General features: G+C 40.1%; 1 protein-coding gene across 2 annotated transcripts in view; it reads right to left on the reverse strand.

Moving 5' to 3' along the window:
• TMOD3 (tropomodulin 3) overlaps positions 1 to 17,566 on the reverse strand; it is an 88,713-nt gene extending 71,147 nt beyond the window's left edge. Inside the window, exon 1 of one of the 2 annotated variants that reach the window (NM_001075987.2) lies at positions 17,419 to 17,566. The gene's annotated coding sequence lies outside the window, so the exon portion shown is untranslated. The other variant, XM_059890495.1, reaches the window with a different exon arrangement.
• Between the last annotated feature and the right edge of the window lie 821 nt (positions 17,567 to 18,387).

An 18,387-nucleotide genomic window follows, 5' to 3' on the forward strand; every position in this document is an offset into this window, starting at 1 on the left:
CAGCAATGCTATGTATCAATAATTGTACCACAGAAAAGGATTAAGAAGTACATCATTCACTGTTTAACTGAAAATGTGTTTCTATAGAAAAATAAACTTCTGAATGAGGAAACTATCCTGGGAGAAATCCACTGTTCTCAACAAAATGTGACTATATGAAGATGTACATAAGTGTTGCTAGCAATACTTGCAGACCTGCTGACTAACATTTTTAATAAGGTATCAAAATACTTTGTGTGAAAGCTGTCTCAGCATTTGCGAGACTTAAAAAAGTGAAAGTTTTGGTAAAACATGGGACAAAGTGCTCTAAGGAATTATTAGAACTAATCTAAGCCATCAAAAAAGCTTAAAAAGCAAGAGAGTTCCAGAAAAACATCTATTTATGCTTTATTGACTATGCCAAAGCCTTTTACTGTGTGGATCACAATAAACTGTAGAAAATTCTGAAAGAGATGGGAATACCAGACAACCTTACTTGCCTCTTGAGAAACCTATATGCAGGTCAGGAAACAACAGTTCGAACTGGACATGGAACAACAGAATGGTTCCAAATAGGAAAAGGAGTATGTCAAGGCTGTATATTGTCACCCTGCTTCTTTAACGTATATGCAGAGTACATCATGAGAAACACTGGGCTGGAAGAAGCACAGCTGGAATCAAGATTGCCGGGAGAAATATCAATAACCTCAGATATGCAGATGACATCACCCTTATGGCAGAAAGTGAAGAGGAACTAAAGAGCCTCTTGATGAAAGTGAAAGTGGAGAGGGAAAAGTTGGCTTAAAGCTCAACATTCAGAAAATGAAGATCATGGCATCTGGTCCCATCACTTCATAGGAAATAGATGGGGAAACAGTGTCAGACTTTATTTTGGGGGGCTCCAAAATCACTGCAGATGGTGACTGCAGCCATGAAATTAAAAGACACTTACTCCTTGGAAGGAAAGTTAGACAGCATATTCAAAAGCAGAGACATTACTTTGCCAGCAAAGGTCCGTCTGGTCAAGGCTATGGTTTTTCCTGTGGTCATGTATGGATGTGAGAGTTGGACTGTGAAGAAAGCTGAACGCCGAAGAATTGATGCTTTTGAACTGTGGTGTTGGAGAAGACTCTTGAGAGTCCCTTGGACTGCAAGGAGATCCAACCAGTCCATTTTGAAGGAGATCAGCCCTGGGATTTCTTTGGAAGGAATGATGCTAAGGCTGAAACTCCAGTGCTTTGGCCACCTCATGTGAAGAGTTGCCTCATTGGAAAAGACTCTGATGCTGGGAAGGATTGGGGGCAGGAGGAGAAGGGGATGAAAGAGGATGAGATGGCTGGATGGCATCACTGACTCGATGGATGTGAGTTTGAGTGAACTCTGGGAGTTGGTGATGTACAGGGAGGCCTGGCGTGCTGCAATTCATGGGGTCGCAACGAGTCGGACATGACTGAGCAACTGAACTGAACTGAAGCCATCACAATAAGCCCATATCCATAACATACACACAGAATACAGCTACTATTGTTATCTGTGTTGTGATACTTGTATCTGTAATTACAAAATAATGCACAATCTTGCCCAAAATGTCAACTAGTACAGGTGATATATCTGCTAGTGTTTTAATCCTTCCAGACCAGATTTTGTTTTGAACCAACAATCTCTAATAAAATTCATCCTTTCTACTAAAATTCTACCTTCCCCTGCCTTTTTTGGAGGGTAAGTCTGGTTGTATTGTAATGAGGAAAATATAGCAAGTTTTAAAAGTTTAATAGGAAAACTTTTCAGTCTTAAAAATAAGTGAAAAGAAAGTTCTCAGTTTTAGCTAGACTATAACTCAAATCCCCTTTCTTTCCTAGAATGAGGAAAATTTTATTTCTAAACTGCCTGATGAAAACTTCTGAGTCTTTCCTGAAGACACAACAGACTATGACAAATTGAAATATTGGGTTAGCAAAAAAGTTCCTTGGGTTTTTAAGTAAAAATAAAAGATACATTTTTCATTTTCGCCAAAAACCTCACTGAACAACATATTCACCATTTTGTATCACTACCTTCTGTCATTTTTCAAGGAACTTCATAATTCCATCTTTCTAAAACATTTTATCTTTTTGAGCAAAGAAGTGTTCCAGGTACTTTTTACAATCTTCCAGAGAATTGAATTTTTTTCCATTTAGAGAACATGGTAAAGACCAAAATAAATGGACTCTGAAGGTTCAACGTCTGGTGAACAGAACAAACGAATCAGAACTTCCCAGCCAAGCTGTAATAGTGTTTGCCTAGCTATCAAAGAAACATGCAATCTTGCGTTATCTTGACAGAAGACTTTGGGTTTTCTGTTGACTAATTCTGGACACTTCTCATTGAGTGCTGCTTTCAGTTGGTCTAACTGGGAGCAGTACTTGTTGGAATGAATCATTTGGTTTTTCAGAAGGAGCTCCTAATAGAGGACTCCCTTCCAGTTCCACCATGTACACAATATCAACTTCTTTAGATAAAGACCGATCTTTGGTGTGGTTGGTGGTGGTTCACTGCACTTCCCCACATTGTACAGTGTCCAGTTTTCATCGCCATCACAATTTGTTTTAAAAACAGAACACTCTCATTATGTTTTAGAGAATCACATGCAGAAACACAATCAAGGTTTTTCACTTAACTTACGTGAAAACCATTAACATAACCACCGATAAACATAACCAAGCTGGTGCACATGATTCTCAATGCTTGATTTGGATGATTTGAGTATGTTGGCTATCTCCCACATGGTATAATGCTGACTGTTCTATTTGATCACTATCAGTGTCAACTGACTGGAGCACTGTTCAGTGAGAAATTTCCACCATGAAACTTTGCAAACCACTTTTGACATGTTCAATCATAGTACTTTCTCCATATGCTGCACAAATCTTTTTTTCACATTTCAATTGTGTTTTTACCTTTCTTGAAATAATATAGCATAATATGCTGAAAATGCTCTTTTCCTTTCACCTTCAATATTAAAATGGCTACATAAAAACTGACCTATTTTGTTTTTTTTTTTTTAAATGCCACACTGATATAACAGCTGTCACAATACAATCTAACAAAACTGTCTTAAATGAAGTTAAAGACAACCGAGCACACCTAGAGCCATGGTATGGAAAAAAATAAGCAAACTTTTTGGCCAACCCAATACTTAATAGAATTCACTTATCCCTCAAGGAGAAAAAAACAAACACAAACCAAAAAATCCAGAAAGTAATCCAGAATTCTTGGGGAGAGAAAAGCTTAGCATTTAGTTCCAAACATTGGGGGTCAGTAGATCCATGGACGTTAAGGGCTCTGTGACTTTGAGCAAGTTACTTCCCTTCTCAGTTTTTCAGGCTAGATGAGGAATAACCAAGATATGTCTTAGTTCTGACAATAGACTCCTCCAGGTCCAGACACAGCAAATCAGCCTTCTCCCAGTCAGCGTAAACTCTCCTCAGTCTTCAGGCAGCCACTACCAACAGATGAGAAGTGGGAAAGGGATGAAGCCTATTAACTTCATTCCCAACTCCAATGTCCTCAGGTCTCTTCTAGCTCTAATGTCTGTGATCTTAAAGAAATACTAACCAAACTTGAGGGAAAAAATAGTAACTTGCCCTTATCGCTGTCAGGATGAACAATGTATAAGCAGAAAGGGAAAATATGAGTGCTGAATCATGCTGCTGCTGCTGCTAAGTCGCTTCAGTCGTGTCCGATTCTGTGAGACCCCATAGACGGCAGCCCACCAGCTCTGCCGTCCCTGGGATTCTCCAGGCAAGAACACTGGAGTGGGTTGCCATTGCCTTCTCCAATGCATGAAAGTGAAAAGTCAAGGTGAAGTCACTCAGTCATGTCCGACTCTTGGCGATCCCATGGACTGCGGCCCACCAGGCTCCTCCGTCCATGGGATTTTCCAGGCAAGAGTACTGGAGTGGGGTGCCATTGCCTTCTCTGAATCATGCTAGGTAAGCTCAAAAACCACAAAGTGAAACACTTTAGGAAAGCGACTTGGAAAACAAGAACAGATTAAACAACAAAAAAAGTAAATAATGAAGTCAAACATGGGGCTATGGTGTTATGCACTAGAGAAGAAGTTAAAGTAGAATGACCATATTAATAAATGCTTTCTTGGAAAGTTGCCAAATAAAGCAAATTTCTACAGATCATTTCCTATTTTTCCAAAATAAAATTAGAAATGGTTCTATGAAAACATGAATTCCCAATACATAATAAATCATAAGAATGAATGCAAAAGAATTTTAGTCACAAAATTAAATACAAATTTTATTAATATAGTAAAAATGCTGAAGTATAAAGCAGCATATGCACTTCTGCCTTGTTACTTCATTTTTTCTTTTTAAAATAAATTTACAAGTAACTTCTGTCTCTATTTCAATTAAAATTTAAAACCAAGACACTCAAAAATAGGACAGTACTAGAAGATATTAGGGAAAAGACTTTAGAACAAGGAAAATAGATTGGGAAAACAGATTTAGAATCTAGGAAAGAGGTGTTTGGGAAACAGGCTTCATAAATGCTTTAGTTTCAGAAGGTGATAGTCTAAGAAATTTTAGATTGAGTGACTCAATTAACCCCATTAATTCATCCATGTCCATTCCTCAAATCTGGCACTTTTCTCTATTACCACAAAAAATACTAATGGTAAACAAATGATCCTTATGGTCTTTCTAAAAGTCTAGGATCACTCAAGTTTTAAAAATAAGGGCCTTGGGACCAACTCTGGAAGGGCTCATAAGAACCAGAGACAAATTAGAGAACTAAAGAAACAGGGAGAGTGTGCACTAGATCTCCAGCGGACCCTTTTGAGTTCTGTATCACGCACATGTAATTTTTAATTTGAATAACAAATAAATCATTCATTTTACTTTGCAGTTGTGTATGAAAAACAGTGACAAATATTGCCTCTGAGTTTATGCATGCCATAACAAAAAGTTTCATTAAAGAGTGTGGCAGATTCATGTTGATATATGGCAAAACCAGTACAATATTGTACAGCTAAAAAATAAAATAAAATAAATTAAAAAAAAAAGAGAGTACTGTTAAAAGAATTTCAGAACATTAAGGGGAAAATCTAACAATTTATGAGACCAATAGCAAAAATCATTTAAAGAGATATATAATTATCAATTCTCCAAAGCTCCAGAAGCTTGGGACCAAAGGCCTTATATAATTAAAACTCAAACTGGGAAGGGGCCAGTTTTGGGGTGTTTTTCTCTAAGGAAACATCAAGAGGAATCACTTTAGCTTTCCCAAAGTTCTGTGCAGGCCTTTAAAGATTTCTGTTTCTGGACTCTGCCTCATCCCAGGAATGGTTCCAGTACCTAGGAAAATTTCTGGAGTCTCATAAAGAGAGGAAGTGAAAACAATGCTTTACCAAGCCCTCTTTCCTAGGGACAAATGAACTCCTTGCCTGACGTAAGCTTTTGCTTTCCTGCTCTAACGATCTTGATCATAGTCACCCAACTACGCTTCCTCAAACAGTGCTTCTACATTACACTTGTTTGCTTAGAATTCATTTTTATTTGTTAATGGTTTGTATTTTGACAGTTTCTTGGGTGATTTTCCTAAAACTCCACCTTTCTACTTTTTAACTAAGGATTATTAGGAATCTTCAGGTCTAATCAAGCTGGCTCAAGGTCACACAAATATCCTAAAGTTCACCTTTACATCTGTGGCTCATTTGTTGCCCCAAATGGACTGCACTTCTCTTCAACAATCCTCCCTACCCCAGTGCCAAATTTCACTTCTCCATCCTATCCAAATTTGCATACCCTTCAAAGATTAGCTCAAGTCCATCTTCCTCAAAGCCTTTCCTAGCTCCTCCCAGGCTACGTGGCCTCTTTTCCACCCTGAAGGTTAACAACGCTCAAGATGCACCACCCCATTTAGCCCCAGCACTTTCATTAACTCAGGTGTCTGGTGCCCTGTCTGCTATGAATGCATGCTCCCCTTGGACTGTGCCTTACTCCTACATGGTGAAGTATTTCATACCTAACATTGGAGAAGTAGCACACGTGTGACTTTTAGGGACACCACTCATTTTACCCTAATCAATTTCAGGAGACCAGGGACACACCAAGCTTTGCCATAGCAATTAATTTTCAGACTAACATAGAGAAGCAGTTATGTTTGGAGAGGCACATGCCTATAATTTACATAACATGTCCTAATGTCTCAAGGGGTAGGAATTAGGGTATAATTCTCAACAGGTGAAGAACACCTAACAGCAAAGAATGAGTTCCCTCACTTAATGCCAAAAGGAGCCATTCTTCAAGAAAACAGCACTATCCCAACACTTTGACTTTGTGTCCCAGGCATAGAGAACAACACGGTTGATGAGATACTATGGTATCCCAAGTGAATAACTGAAGCAATGATCAACAGATGGAGACACGTAAGTAACCACTTGGCAACCAGGAGCAAGATCACACAGCCCACCACAAGTGATCTCAGGAACAGAAAGGGAGAAGGCCAAGATGACTATCCTCCTATAGACTAAAGACAGCACTCAATATTTTTTGAGAAGAGAAAGTTATCTGCTGTTACTGAATTGTACACTTAAAGTGGATAAACTTTATGATACATAAATTATGCTTCAGTAAAACTATTTAAAAATCTTTGGGGTGACTTGAGCTGGCGTACTTGCTTGTGGTGAAGCATCTCACAGTCCCGTAAGGAGAGGGTACCACGGGTTTTTATTGGAATTTTAAGACAGAAGGCACAAAACCTCTGGTGCAAAAGCCGAAAATTTTCATCATATTACGACAGTAGAGCTTCCAATAATAATAAAAAGTATCAAAATATAGTCTTTGAGAAATACATATACATACAATAAAAACCAAACCATATAAAACTAATGAAATAGAACTGTGCAGCTAGTGGGGATAGTTCAGGAGAAAGGAGAAATGGAAGGGGTGGGGTGGAAAGAAAAACTAATATTTAAGACTGTTGATAGTTGGAAAAAAGCAGAAGTGATGAAAGAAAGGAAATCTTAGAAATCATTGCTATTGGTCAAGAAGCTTGGTTTACTGTCCCCAAGGTCATAATGTCCACCTTGGCATACGTTCTTTTAGTAAGGGCTAGGGACATTTTTCCTTTAACAGCAAACAAAGGAAATCAAGAAAGCCACATAGAAAGGAGTAAAGGCCACTTAATTTAATGCAGAGAAGGGGAGGAGGTTACTAAGAGCTTAGTATAAGACCCAAAACAGGAGTTTAGGATAATATTCAAATGGACACTTGATGCCAACTATAAACTAAAATTTTTAAGTATTAGAATAAGACTGTCTATATCTTTCTTACATCTTAGTAACAAATTTCTTTCATTAATCTGAGTTCTCAGATTAACAAAGAGGCCATATGTCATACTCCAACATAATGAAGAGAAAAATAAAGGAATGATTTTTATTTGCATACCTGTTATGTGTCAGCTACTTTAGCAAATACATCTCCTCATAGCAAAATATTTAAAATATTGCTATCCCCATTTCATAGATGATGAAACTGAGGCTCAGGATAAAGAGCCTGCCCAAGGATACATAACTTCCTTCTCAACAATGGATGTGAGACTTGAACCTGACCCTAAAATCCGTTTTTTACACTCTATCATGCTGCCTCTATAAAATACTTTCTACCAGTTTTTACTTTTATGTTACTACACACCACATACTAACAGAACCAAGTTGCTGAAATGGCAGTAATTGGCAAAAGAAGCCACAGCTGAAGGCAAGAGAAGGAAAAACCATAAAAAAACACAGAAGTGTGGGGCAATGTAATATAACTACCTCCAAACTGCCAACAACCTCAGAAGGCAAATCAGCAGCACAGAATAATACCTGATGCACAAGGGTATGCATGTTCAGCTGAACACAATGAACTCTGAATTCTACATCCTCCAAATCATCCTAAAAGAATTTAAGACCAGGAAGAGCTTTATAATGCATTTTACCAAAAATGACATTTAAAATAGATTTTTAAAAAGAACTTAGTCTTCTTACAGACAGTTCTCTTTGCAAACTTGGGCAAGCTAGGGAGTGACCTTCTGTCTCTGTTTTCTCATCTGTAAAATGAGAATAACAACAGTACCTATCTCAGGCAGCTGATATATTAATTCATCAAATGAATACATCTAAATCAAAACAGTTCTTGACATAGAGCAGATGTTTGATAAATTTTGGCTAATAAAGTCATTATCTTCAAAGTTCATTTTAAAGGAATAGCTTCATTAGTTCATGCTAGGTAAATGAGATATCATATTGAGATCCATATAATCCAAGTGATTAACTGAAAATTCTGGGTGAGAGCAATGAAGACTGAAAAAAGATTATAAAAAAGTGAGAGATGACAAATGTACAAAGAAAGCAGCACAAGAGAGATGTTAAGTCACCACTTTGCCTACACTTCTATCAACATTTATCTCATAATATAATCAGTTGCTTAATATCTATTTTCTTCATAGGCCAAGAGTCTTTTAAGGGCAGGCATTTATTTTTATATTATCAGCTCAGTACAGGGCTTGCAGCATAGCAGATACTAAATGTATAACAAAATTAGAAGGGAGTGGGACTCAGTAAGATTTGAGATCTATGATGGGAGGACCTGATTTTAACAGTCCAAATAGGACTGGGGGCAGAGTCAGTAAAAACTTATTATCGCTTTTTATTTAATTGATTATCAATATTCTATTCCTTCTGAACTAGGAAAAACATTTCAAAAATGTTTAAAAAATAGTTGATTTGCTCTAAAATGAGAAATCTTTCAAATGATGATAAAACAAACTTTGGTAATTTATTTTTAATATTAAAAATATTGCTCTGATTTGCCTGTTATGCCCCAAAGTTAATTCTAATGGTCAGAAAGTGGAAAGTGAAGTTGCTCAGTCGTGTCCGACTCTTTGCAACCCCATGGACTATAGCCTACCAGGTTCCTCCGTCCATTGGATTTTCCAGGCCAGAAGTCATAGCAATAAACTGATGCTAAAGAGACACACCTACTTTTTAGCTGTCAATCTGCCAGATGCAGTGCAGATACAAAAACACAATGACCTCTGGTACCAAAGTAAGCAGGGCTGGGGATGACCAACCCTAAACCACCTTGTCTGAGACCTCCCTTACCTCAGGCCTTTTGAAGCACACAGCCATAACAATGCCTCCTTCCTCACAGATGTTCAGTACAGGGAGTACCCCTAGCCTAAGAAAGATCAAATCCATCTTCAGGAATCTGAAAAGCTGGGAAACAAAACCTAAGTTGAGAGATCATATATCGTCCAGTCTAGTCTGGAGGCAGCCTCATAGCAAGCCAAAGTCACAAATTAAGCTGAAGCTAAGGGGGAAGCAGAAGCCAAAGGAAAACAGAGAAAGTCAGGAGAGGATGGAGCAGGGCTGGGACATTTGCCACAGGTGTAAGATTTAAGAGGGCACCAAGAAACTCAGTTACAAAGACAGACGATATTTTAAAAAATCCAAATTACTGCTCTGGAATGGAGAGGAAGCACAGAAGCTGAAGAGAGCCCATGTAAACTGTTCAGAGGGAGGAGGACAGGAGCTTTCCAAGTGCCTGCTCTGGGTTCCAGCTGTAGTTCGGTGCAAGGAGCTCAGGCACCTGAACTGGGTAACACCCACTATAACTCCCAGCCTTTCTGCCATAACTTCAAGTAAGCTAGCTTAAGCGGGTAGTGTTCCGAGACCTAAGAACCCTGATTAATAAACTCTATTTTGGGAAAATGAGACATGCACATAAAGCTTTTGTGTGTGTGTGTGTTGTTTTTTAAATTAAGGCAATATATAAATAACTGACAAAAGAATGGTACCAGCAATTAGTACTACAGAAGTTCAGAGATCACTGTGGGTGATCAGGGAAGGATCTTGTATCCAGATAGCAGGGCGGAGCTATATTTGAAGCTAGAAGATCAAAGTACATGTTAAAAAGGGATGGGAGGAGGATGAGAAGGGAGCCAGGGAAAGGAAAGGAAGAAACTTAAAAGGAAAGACATGATCCTCTGTATTACAGCAACGAAGTAAACATGGTTCCCTGCTCTTCTGCCTCCAGCCCTCAGATAACACTGCTCATTACACCTGAAATGTCCTTTCACCCTCTGCTCACGTTGAGACCCGTTCTTCCAGGGACTGGTTCAAACATTTCTTTGAAGAGGCTCCCCTAGTATCTGACTCAGAAGGAGTTATAAGCCAGAACTCCTATTTAGCAGTGGGAAAAGATAGACAAGAGGAAATGGCAGATGGGAAGGCTAACTAAGAAGCTGAATGCAGTGACGAGACCTGTACCCTGGTGGAGAGCAAATGATGTCTTAGAGGAGAACAGGAAGTGAGACTCTTTGACAAGGAGGACTAACAGGGGCTCAAAAGTGGCAAAGCTAAAGCAGGTGTAGCTGCACAGAGGGCTTGGTAGAGATAAAAATGTGTAAATCCACCAAGGTCCATTTCTGTGTATGGTTCTACCATCTTCTCTAAGATACTGTAGTTCTTTGGGACAAACAAATGGAGGGGGTTGACTTTTAAATAATCCTTTACTGATTTTTCCTAATCATAATAATCTTTCTTCCCTACTTCCCCACTCCCCCATCCCAACCACCCCTCCAATCCCACTTTCAAGCCAAGCCAAGTAGCCCAGAGGCCATTATGACAAAGTGGGGGGGGGGGGGGGCGGGGAACAGTTCTTTAAGAATACTAACTTGGGTTAATAATCACCCACCATGAACAAAAATAAATCCTGGGTATATCAAATCTAAGCTAACTACAACAATCTTACATACAAGTCTATGAAAGTGAAAGTGAAATCACTCAGTTGCGTCAGACTCTTTGGAACCCCGTGAACTGTAGCCTACCAGGCTCCTCCTCCATCCATGGGATTCTCCAGGCAAGAATACTGGAGTGGGTTGCCATTTCCTTCTCCAGGGGATCTTCCTGACCCAGGGATCGAACCCGGGTCTCCTGCATTGGAGGCAGACGCTTTAACCTCTGAGCCAATATATTGGTACATATTAAATAATACAAACATGACGATTGCTACTGATTTAATAGATTGATAGTTTCAGGAAGTGTTTTAACACCAGGAGAATATACTTGAAATAAACTCAACTTACCATCAGTTCTCATTCACTCTTGTCCACTCATGCCTCATTTCCTCCCAGCTTACCATATTTCCACCCGTTTTCTCACATGCGCTTCAGGAATTATGTTCACATGTGCATACTTGTAGTGATATTAGTGCTTAGATGTGCCCAGATGTAAAACTGTCATTTTTAAAGAGTAATCTCCATGTATCAATTACCTTAGATTTTAAGTGTGTCTTGGTGTGTTTGTGTTCTTCCCTCAGACAGTAGGTGTGTTTGAGCACACATACCCGAGGGAGTGTCTCTCTCTACAGATCAAAAAGGGTGCATGTCTGTGGAGGAACCTAGCCTGTGGTACAATTCTCAAAGTGAATTATTAAAAGGGTGAAATAATAAATAGAAAACAAGCAAAAAGAGGCAAAACAAGAAAGAGTATAAGGGCAAAAGAAGTCTGTCATAAAAGATGATGTATTGTATGACATTTATATGAAATGTCCAGAACAGGCAAATTCATAGACAGAAAGTACAACAGTTGCTTATGGCTAGGGGGGTTGGGAGGAAGTGGGTAGTGACTACTAATGGGCACGCGGTTACTTTTTGATGTGATGAGAATGTTCTAAAATGAATTGTGGTGACGGTTACCCAACTCTATGAATATACTGAAATCCACTGTCTTTTACACTTTAAGTGAGTGAACTGTATGCTGTTGTCGTTCAGTTGCTCAGTTGTGTCCCTGTCCTTCACTATCTCCCGGAGTTTGCCCAAACTCATGTCCATTGAATTAGTGATGCCATCCAACCATCTCATCCTCTGTCGTCCCCTTCTTCTGCCTTCAATCTTCCCTATCTTCAGGTTCTTTTCCTATAAGTCGGCTCTTTCCATCACATGAACTGTATATGTGAATTATATTTCAATAAAGCTGTTACTGAACTGAACTGAACTGAACTGAAAGCTGTTATACATTAAATAGAAAAAGAATAAGGAAACCAAAGTTGTCCTGCATTTCCATGGAAGGGTAACTCTATTTTCGAAAATCTCAACTGTCTTCTACTTCAATTTCAATCAAGCTTTAGTTTCAAGGTTTCCCACTGCTAAGTCCCCTAGTGGTCTCATCTCCATCTCCAGCTTTATTTGTCTTTACTGACAAGGGTGACCCACATACAGAACACGGTGTCCACTGGTTACCACAGAAAAGGACATGTACACTATGATTTCAACCATAAAAATATGTATGTGGATGAACAGAGCCTGGAAGGAAATGAGAAAAAACAAAACAGTTATATTAGAGTAATATGATTAAGGTGATGTTCTTTTTAAAATGTTACTGTGTTATCAGTCAATAAAATCTGATAATCTGATAACCAAGAAAAAAGAACCAACCTTAGAAATTGTTTCAAGACAAAGTCAGGAACTGTGTGTCAAAAAGGATTGGACTGAAGTAGTGTAGCAGAAAGATGAAAACTAAAATGCATGGGTTTTATATATATATGACTATGTGTATATATATGTGTCAGTCGCTCAGTCGTGTCTGACTCTTAGCGAACCGGTGGACTGTAGCCCACCAGGCTCCTCTATCCATGGGAATTTCCAGGCAAGAATAATGGAGTGAGTTGCCATTCCCTTCTCCAGGGGATCTTCCTGACCGAGGGACTGAACCTGGGTCTCCTGCATTGCAGGCAGATTCTTTACCATCTGAGCCACCAGGGAAGCCTTATATATGTGTGTGTGTGTGTGTGCACACGTGCTGAACAAAGGCAGGTGCCTTCCTGCTTCCTTCCACATTAGAGAATATAGAAATTAACAGACCAATCATGTCACTTAAGCAGGGGAACTTACTGGTAAGAGTATCAAAACCCATTATGTGTACATGCAGATCCTCTAACTTTATAAAGGCTAAATTGGCTTTCCTCACCCTGAAAAGATGGCTGGCCTCAGGACCATTCCTTGACCCCACTGAATGCTTTCTATATTAAAACAATACTAAGCAGCCTTGGGGCTTCCCTGGTGGCTCAGAGGGTAAAGCGTCTGCCAGCAATGCGAGAGACCCAGTTCGATCCCTGGGTCAGGAAGATCCCCTGGAAGAGGATGGCAACCCATTCTAGTATTCTTGCCTGGCAAATCCCATGGACAGAGGAGCCCGGTGGGCTAAGTCCAGGGGATGGCAAAGAATCAGATACACTGAGCATGCAAAGCACTCAACATCCTTAATCATCAAAAAAGAACGCAAATTAAAACTATAGTGAGGTACCATTTTATATCCTTTAGTATGACTAAAATAAAAAGGGCTGATGGCACTAAAATTTGGTGACATTAAAATTTGGCAACTAGAACTCACATAAACCACTCTGGAGACCTGTTTGGCAACTTTTTAATAAAATTAAACATACATCTTACCCTATGACTCAGTAAATCTACTCTTAGGAACTTCTAAAGAGAAATAAAACACTTATCCACACAAGACTCATAAAACGTTCATAACAACTTTATTCCTAACAACTCAAATCCAGAAATAGCCCAAATATCCATCAAGAGGAAATGAGATACACAAATTGGAGTATATTCATACAATGGAATACTATCCATCAGTAAAAGAGAAACCACTGATACTACCTACCACTGATACACACAACACTGACAAATCTCAGAAACATTCTGTTACCATTTATGTCAAGTCCAAGACTAGGCAAAACAAACCTATGGTGTCAGAAATAGGGAGTAAGAAAGTGGTGGCCTTTGGAGAATGTGTAAAGGAAATGGCTGGAAAGGGGCATGAGGGTACTTTCTATGGTGATAAAAATATGTTCTATCTCGTTAGTAGAAGTTACAACAGTGTATAAAATGGACAGAACTACTTGAACTATTGAAGATGTGTGCATTCTATGGAATGTGAATTATACTTCAGTTAAAAAAAAGAAAAAATACAATGTAGTACTCTGCTTCAAGACAGAAGTTAATGATTTTGTTTCAAATGAAATTTTAGAATACCACACACATACATGTTCAATTACTTGCTATTCACCTCTCTATTCCTTCGTTATTGTAAACCACCTAGTGGGTTACAGATGCCTATAGGTATATAGATCAAAAGTATATGTGTTCATGTTCAGGTTTCATTAATGTCAAATCAACTTTGACTATTCACAAATTTCAATACATGCCTAATGGACTGTGAGAAGTTCGGTAAAAAATGTTTTTCTAATATGATTTTATAGTTGTCATTTTAGAGGGTCTGAAATAAAACTGAGAAAGGAAAAGGCAGCTAAATTGGATGTTAGCAAGGATGGGAAATAGTATTTTGGCAATTATTACAACCCAAAGAATAAGGCTCTCAACTACTTCAATCAAGACAGAGTCATGTATGTTTAAATTTAAGGACAACTGAAAAGCATGAAGAATAATTTGCCAGGTAATTTGATCTTTAAAAGATAACATATACTAAAGAACAGCAGCAGTGTACATCACAGACACCTAAAACTCACTGAGACCTTTTCTACTGTTATCACTGAGTTCTCTGTGCCTCTTTCCAGGTCTGTTTTCATCTTGACCACCTCTTACCCTCCACAGGACAGTGCTCAGATCTAACTGATTTTCATAAAGCCACCTCACTCCAGGTTCCAAATAAATAAACTTTTGAAGTTGCACTCTATTCTATGTAGATATATTATAAATACATTCAAACAGTATAGAGAGTATATAGCCTAGGGGAATGCAGATGATCACTTAGTGGAAAAAAGATGACTTCATTTGTTACCTACTCCCATGACTGTTGAAGATCTCTCCCTCTGAACTCCTACAGCATGTTTTTATTCCCTACAGACAAGCTTACAGTGCTCTGAACTATAAACAAGTACACATGCCTAATCTCGGAGACAGCAGGCTCTCAGACAAAAAAATATATATATATCTTCTATGTCTGTAGTCACCAGAAGCCTAAGACAGGGTCTTGTACAGGTGGGGGCAAAACACATGTTGAATCAGTGAATTACCGAATTAATATGAGTGAAAACGTGTGAGGGTGAAAGAGGAAGAGAGATGGGAAAAAAAGATCAGAGAATACAACAAAGAGAAAGGAGAAGGGAAGGAGCAAAAGAGAAAAAAGAAAGGGCAAAACCTTGGGAAGGAAATTATTTTTGTTAGAGAGAAGGATTATTATTATTTTTAATAATGAAAGAGGGTTGGAAAAAGCCATTGCTATGCATCTCATATCACAGCTATCAGCACTGGTCTTTAAACTGTCATTATAAACACCCTAAAACATCTCTCAGCCCTTCATATTCCAAGTGTCATTTCCCAATGCAACTACAGTATTCCCTATCTGACCAGAAGATACAAAGGCCCCACTTCAAAGCTACCAGACACTGGGTAATTTATGGTGAGAAGCGTCACTCTACCCCATTCAAGTCCTTTCTGTTGTGATAAATCTGTGTTTCATTTAAATAAACCAGGAGCTGAAATTTGAAAAATCTGATTAGAGGAATCTGAGCACTGTAACTGGATTTGACCTGTAAGTATTTAACTTTAGGTGAAGTTACTCATTGCAGAGTAATTTGACCTGGAAGATATACCACAAAACTTTGGAATTAGTCATAACAACACACACAAATTGAGCATTAGGTCAGTGACATCCTAAAGAACTATTTTTGTTCCTTTATACCTAGTACAAGGGCTCGGAATGACAGGTGTGGTCAATGTTCCCTGAATGAATAAAATGAATTTTTAAAGTCAGGTATTTAGGGCTGATAATCTTGGGGTCATCTGGCCGAACAACCTCATTTTAAAGATGAACAAACTAGAAATCCTGAGAGCTTTGAAAGCAAGCAAGCTAAACAAGCCAAAATATACTGCATCTGACATTTTCCCTTTTCCTTACTTTCCTAGAAATGTGTTAAGTGATTCTAAGTATTCTAATAAAATAAGTTTGGCTCTTAAAGAAGTGAGAGGGTTAAAAAAAAAAAAAAAAGTGCCAAAGGACTTCCCTGGTGATACAGTGGATGATACAGTGGATGCTCTGTCTCCCAAGGCAGGGGAAACAGGTGGGTAAGATTCCACAGGCGGTGTGTAACTAAGCCTGAGAGCCACAAATACTGAGCCGGTGTGCTGCAAAGTCGCTTGGCCTTTTAACCTGTGTCACCGAAATGAGAAGCCCTCGTACCCAAGGAAGAATAACAGACCCCCCCAGCCCCCGTTTGCCACAACTAGAGAAAGCCTGCCTGAGGCAATGAAGATCCAGAACAATCAAATAAATAAAACTTTTAAAAGGTGCCTAGGACTAGGAAGGAGAGACTAGCAAAGGTAAATGAGGTTAAAGAAAATTATTTTTCTAAGCCTAATATATTTTTGGACAGGCCAATTTATTAATCAATTTAATCTGAAAAATTAATCTGAAGGAATTCTCAGAAAAAAGAAACACGAGGTGCATGAAAATGTTACAAACCAAGGGAGACCGCACATAACTAGTTTAAATCTCCACAGGCTTATTTCCTGTTCAAGTACGACCTCCTGGGATTACGTTTTACTGCAATGTTCATTACCAGATGACTTTTGGTTTTAAGAGAAGCCAAGGGCAAGTTGGAAATGCGATTCTTAACTAAACATAAAAAACCCCCCAAACCAAACCAAACAAACAAAAAAAAAACCCCTATGTCTGTTCTCACTTGTTTGTAATCAGGATGCAGGCTTGCAGAGGTAACACCCCAATTTCTGTAAGCAAAAATATAACGACCCAGTCACGTCCTCAAAACAAACCAACATACAAACTTCACAGCCGGATCCAGCTGTCCTGCATGGGAGCCAGGAACTTATTCTAACAGCAAATAGATCAAAAGGGGGAACGCAAGACAAGCCAGATTTCAATCAAAAAGGAAAGGGTGTGCCCTGCTTTTTTTTTTTTTCTTTCCAACTTTCACCAAGCAGAAATCTTTGAAGGAGTCTTGGTGAAAAAAAACCTTTAGACGCTAGTCCCCCGAGCTACACCCCGGCGAGGGGGAAGGGGCAGGCACCTCGAGCTCTCACGACAGCGGCCCGCGCGAGCTCCAGCCCGGCGGGGAAGGGGCCGGTCCCGAACCCCACGAGGCCGGGCCCCCGAGTGATTCATCAGCAACTCGGGGTTCGCGCGCCTCCACCGCGGGCGACGCCCCAACACGTCCCACGGCTGCTACCCCGGCCCGTCAGCTCTGAAGCAACCCCCAGCGTCCCCTCGCTCCCCGAGTGGTATCGGTAGGGAAGGAGATCTCAAGCCGGGCGGCTGGAAAGCAGCAACCTCTCCCGCCTCAGCCACCATGGCCGGTGCGACTCCCTGCCCGCGCCCGCAGACGGCCTTCCTGGAAAGCACCGGGCTGGGCTTACCTGACTGGCGTCCGCTGCGGCCACCGACCTCCTTCACAAACCTGCGGGGACTGCCTGCCGCTCGGTTCCCAGTACCCGCCCGTCCGCCTGCGTCCGCCTCCCAGGGAGTGGTCGGATCCACCCGCCAGCGTTCCCCCAACTCGACGGCGCTGGTTCCCACTCCGCCCCCAGACGCGCGTGCGCACTCCCAGATCGAGGAGGCATCCTGGGAGTTGTAGTCCGAGCGAGAAGGGCGCGACTCGGCGAAACCCTGGTATTTTCTTTTTGGTGGACGTTGAAAGAGGCTGTGAATACCAAGACTTAACACCAGCCCGAGGAAACGTCCTCTGCTCGTGGAATTATCTACCTTGGACCCTTTGAGAGCTATAAACAGAAGCTAACGGCTCATTAGTATAGATTTCCTTTTTTACTTTGACTTGTAGTCAAGAGGGACTCACGGCAGGACTTGTATGCTTGGTTGCTAATGCGAGGACATGACTTTGAGTCCTCTAAATTTTTCTTGAAAAACTGATAGAAAAGGAAACAAAGGCCAAGACACGAGAGAGACATAAATAAGGAGATGTCACCTCAAGGGCATTGTGACCCTAGTGAGTTCCTTAGGTATGAAACCAGGGATGATGTTGCAGAGATCAGTTTCAGCCCCATCCCAACCTCGCATTTTAGCTACAAGCTGTACACCAGGCAGTGGAACTGAAGTGATGGAAGTGGGAGAAAAAATAGTAGAGCTGCTTAGCCGGGAGCTGGGGCAGGTGGACACTCTGGAGGCGAAGAGGAAAAGAGCAGGAATACTTTAGAAGACAGCTCCACGGTGGCTTGTGAAATGGCTGCCTTTTGTCCAGTGCTCTGAGGAGAGGAAATAGCCATGACCTTGCTTTCATTAATCACTCGCCAGTAATTTTCCTGGTCTGCCCTTCAGGAATAAACCATTCATCGGAGCCAGCTCCACTTTGATACGCCTTCTTAAAAACA

The sequence above is a fragment of the Bos taurus genome, chromosome 10, assembly GCF_002263795.3.
Source record: "Bos taurus isolate L1 Dominette 01449 registration number 42190680 breed Hereford chromosome 10, ARS-UCD2.0, whole genome shotgun sequence".
Classification (NCBI taxonomy): Eukaryota; Metazoa; Chordata; class Mammalia; order Artiodactyla; family Bovidae; genus Bos; species Bos taurus.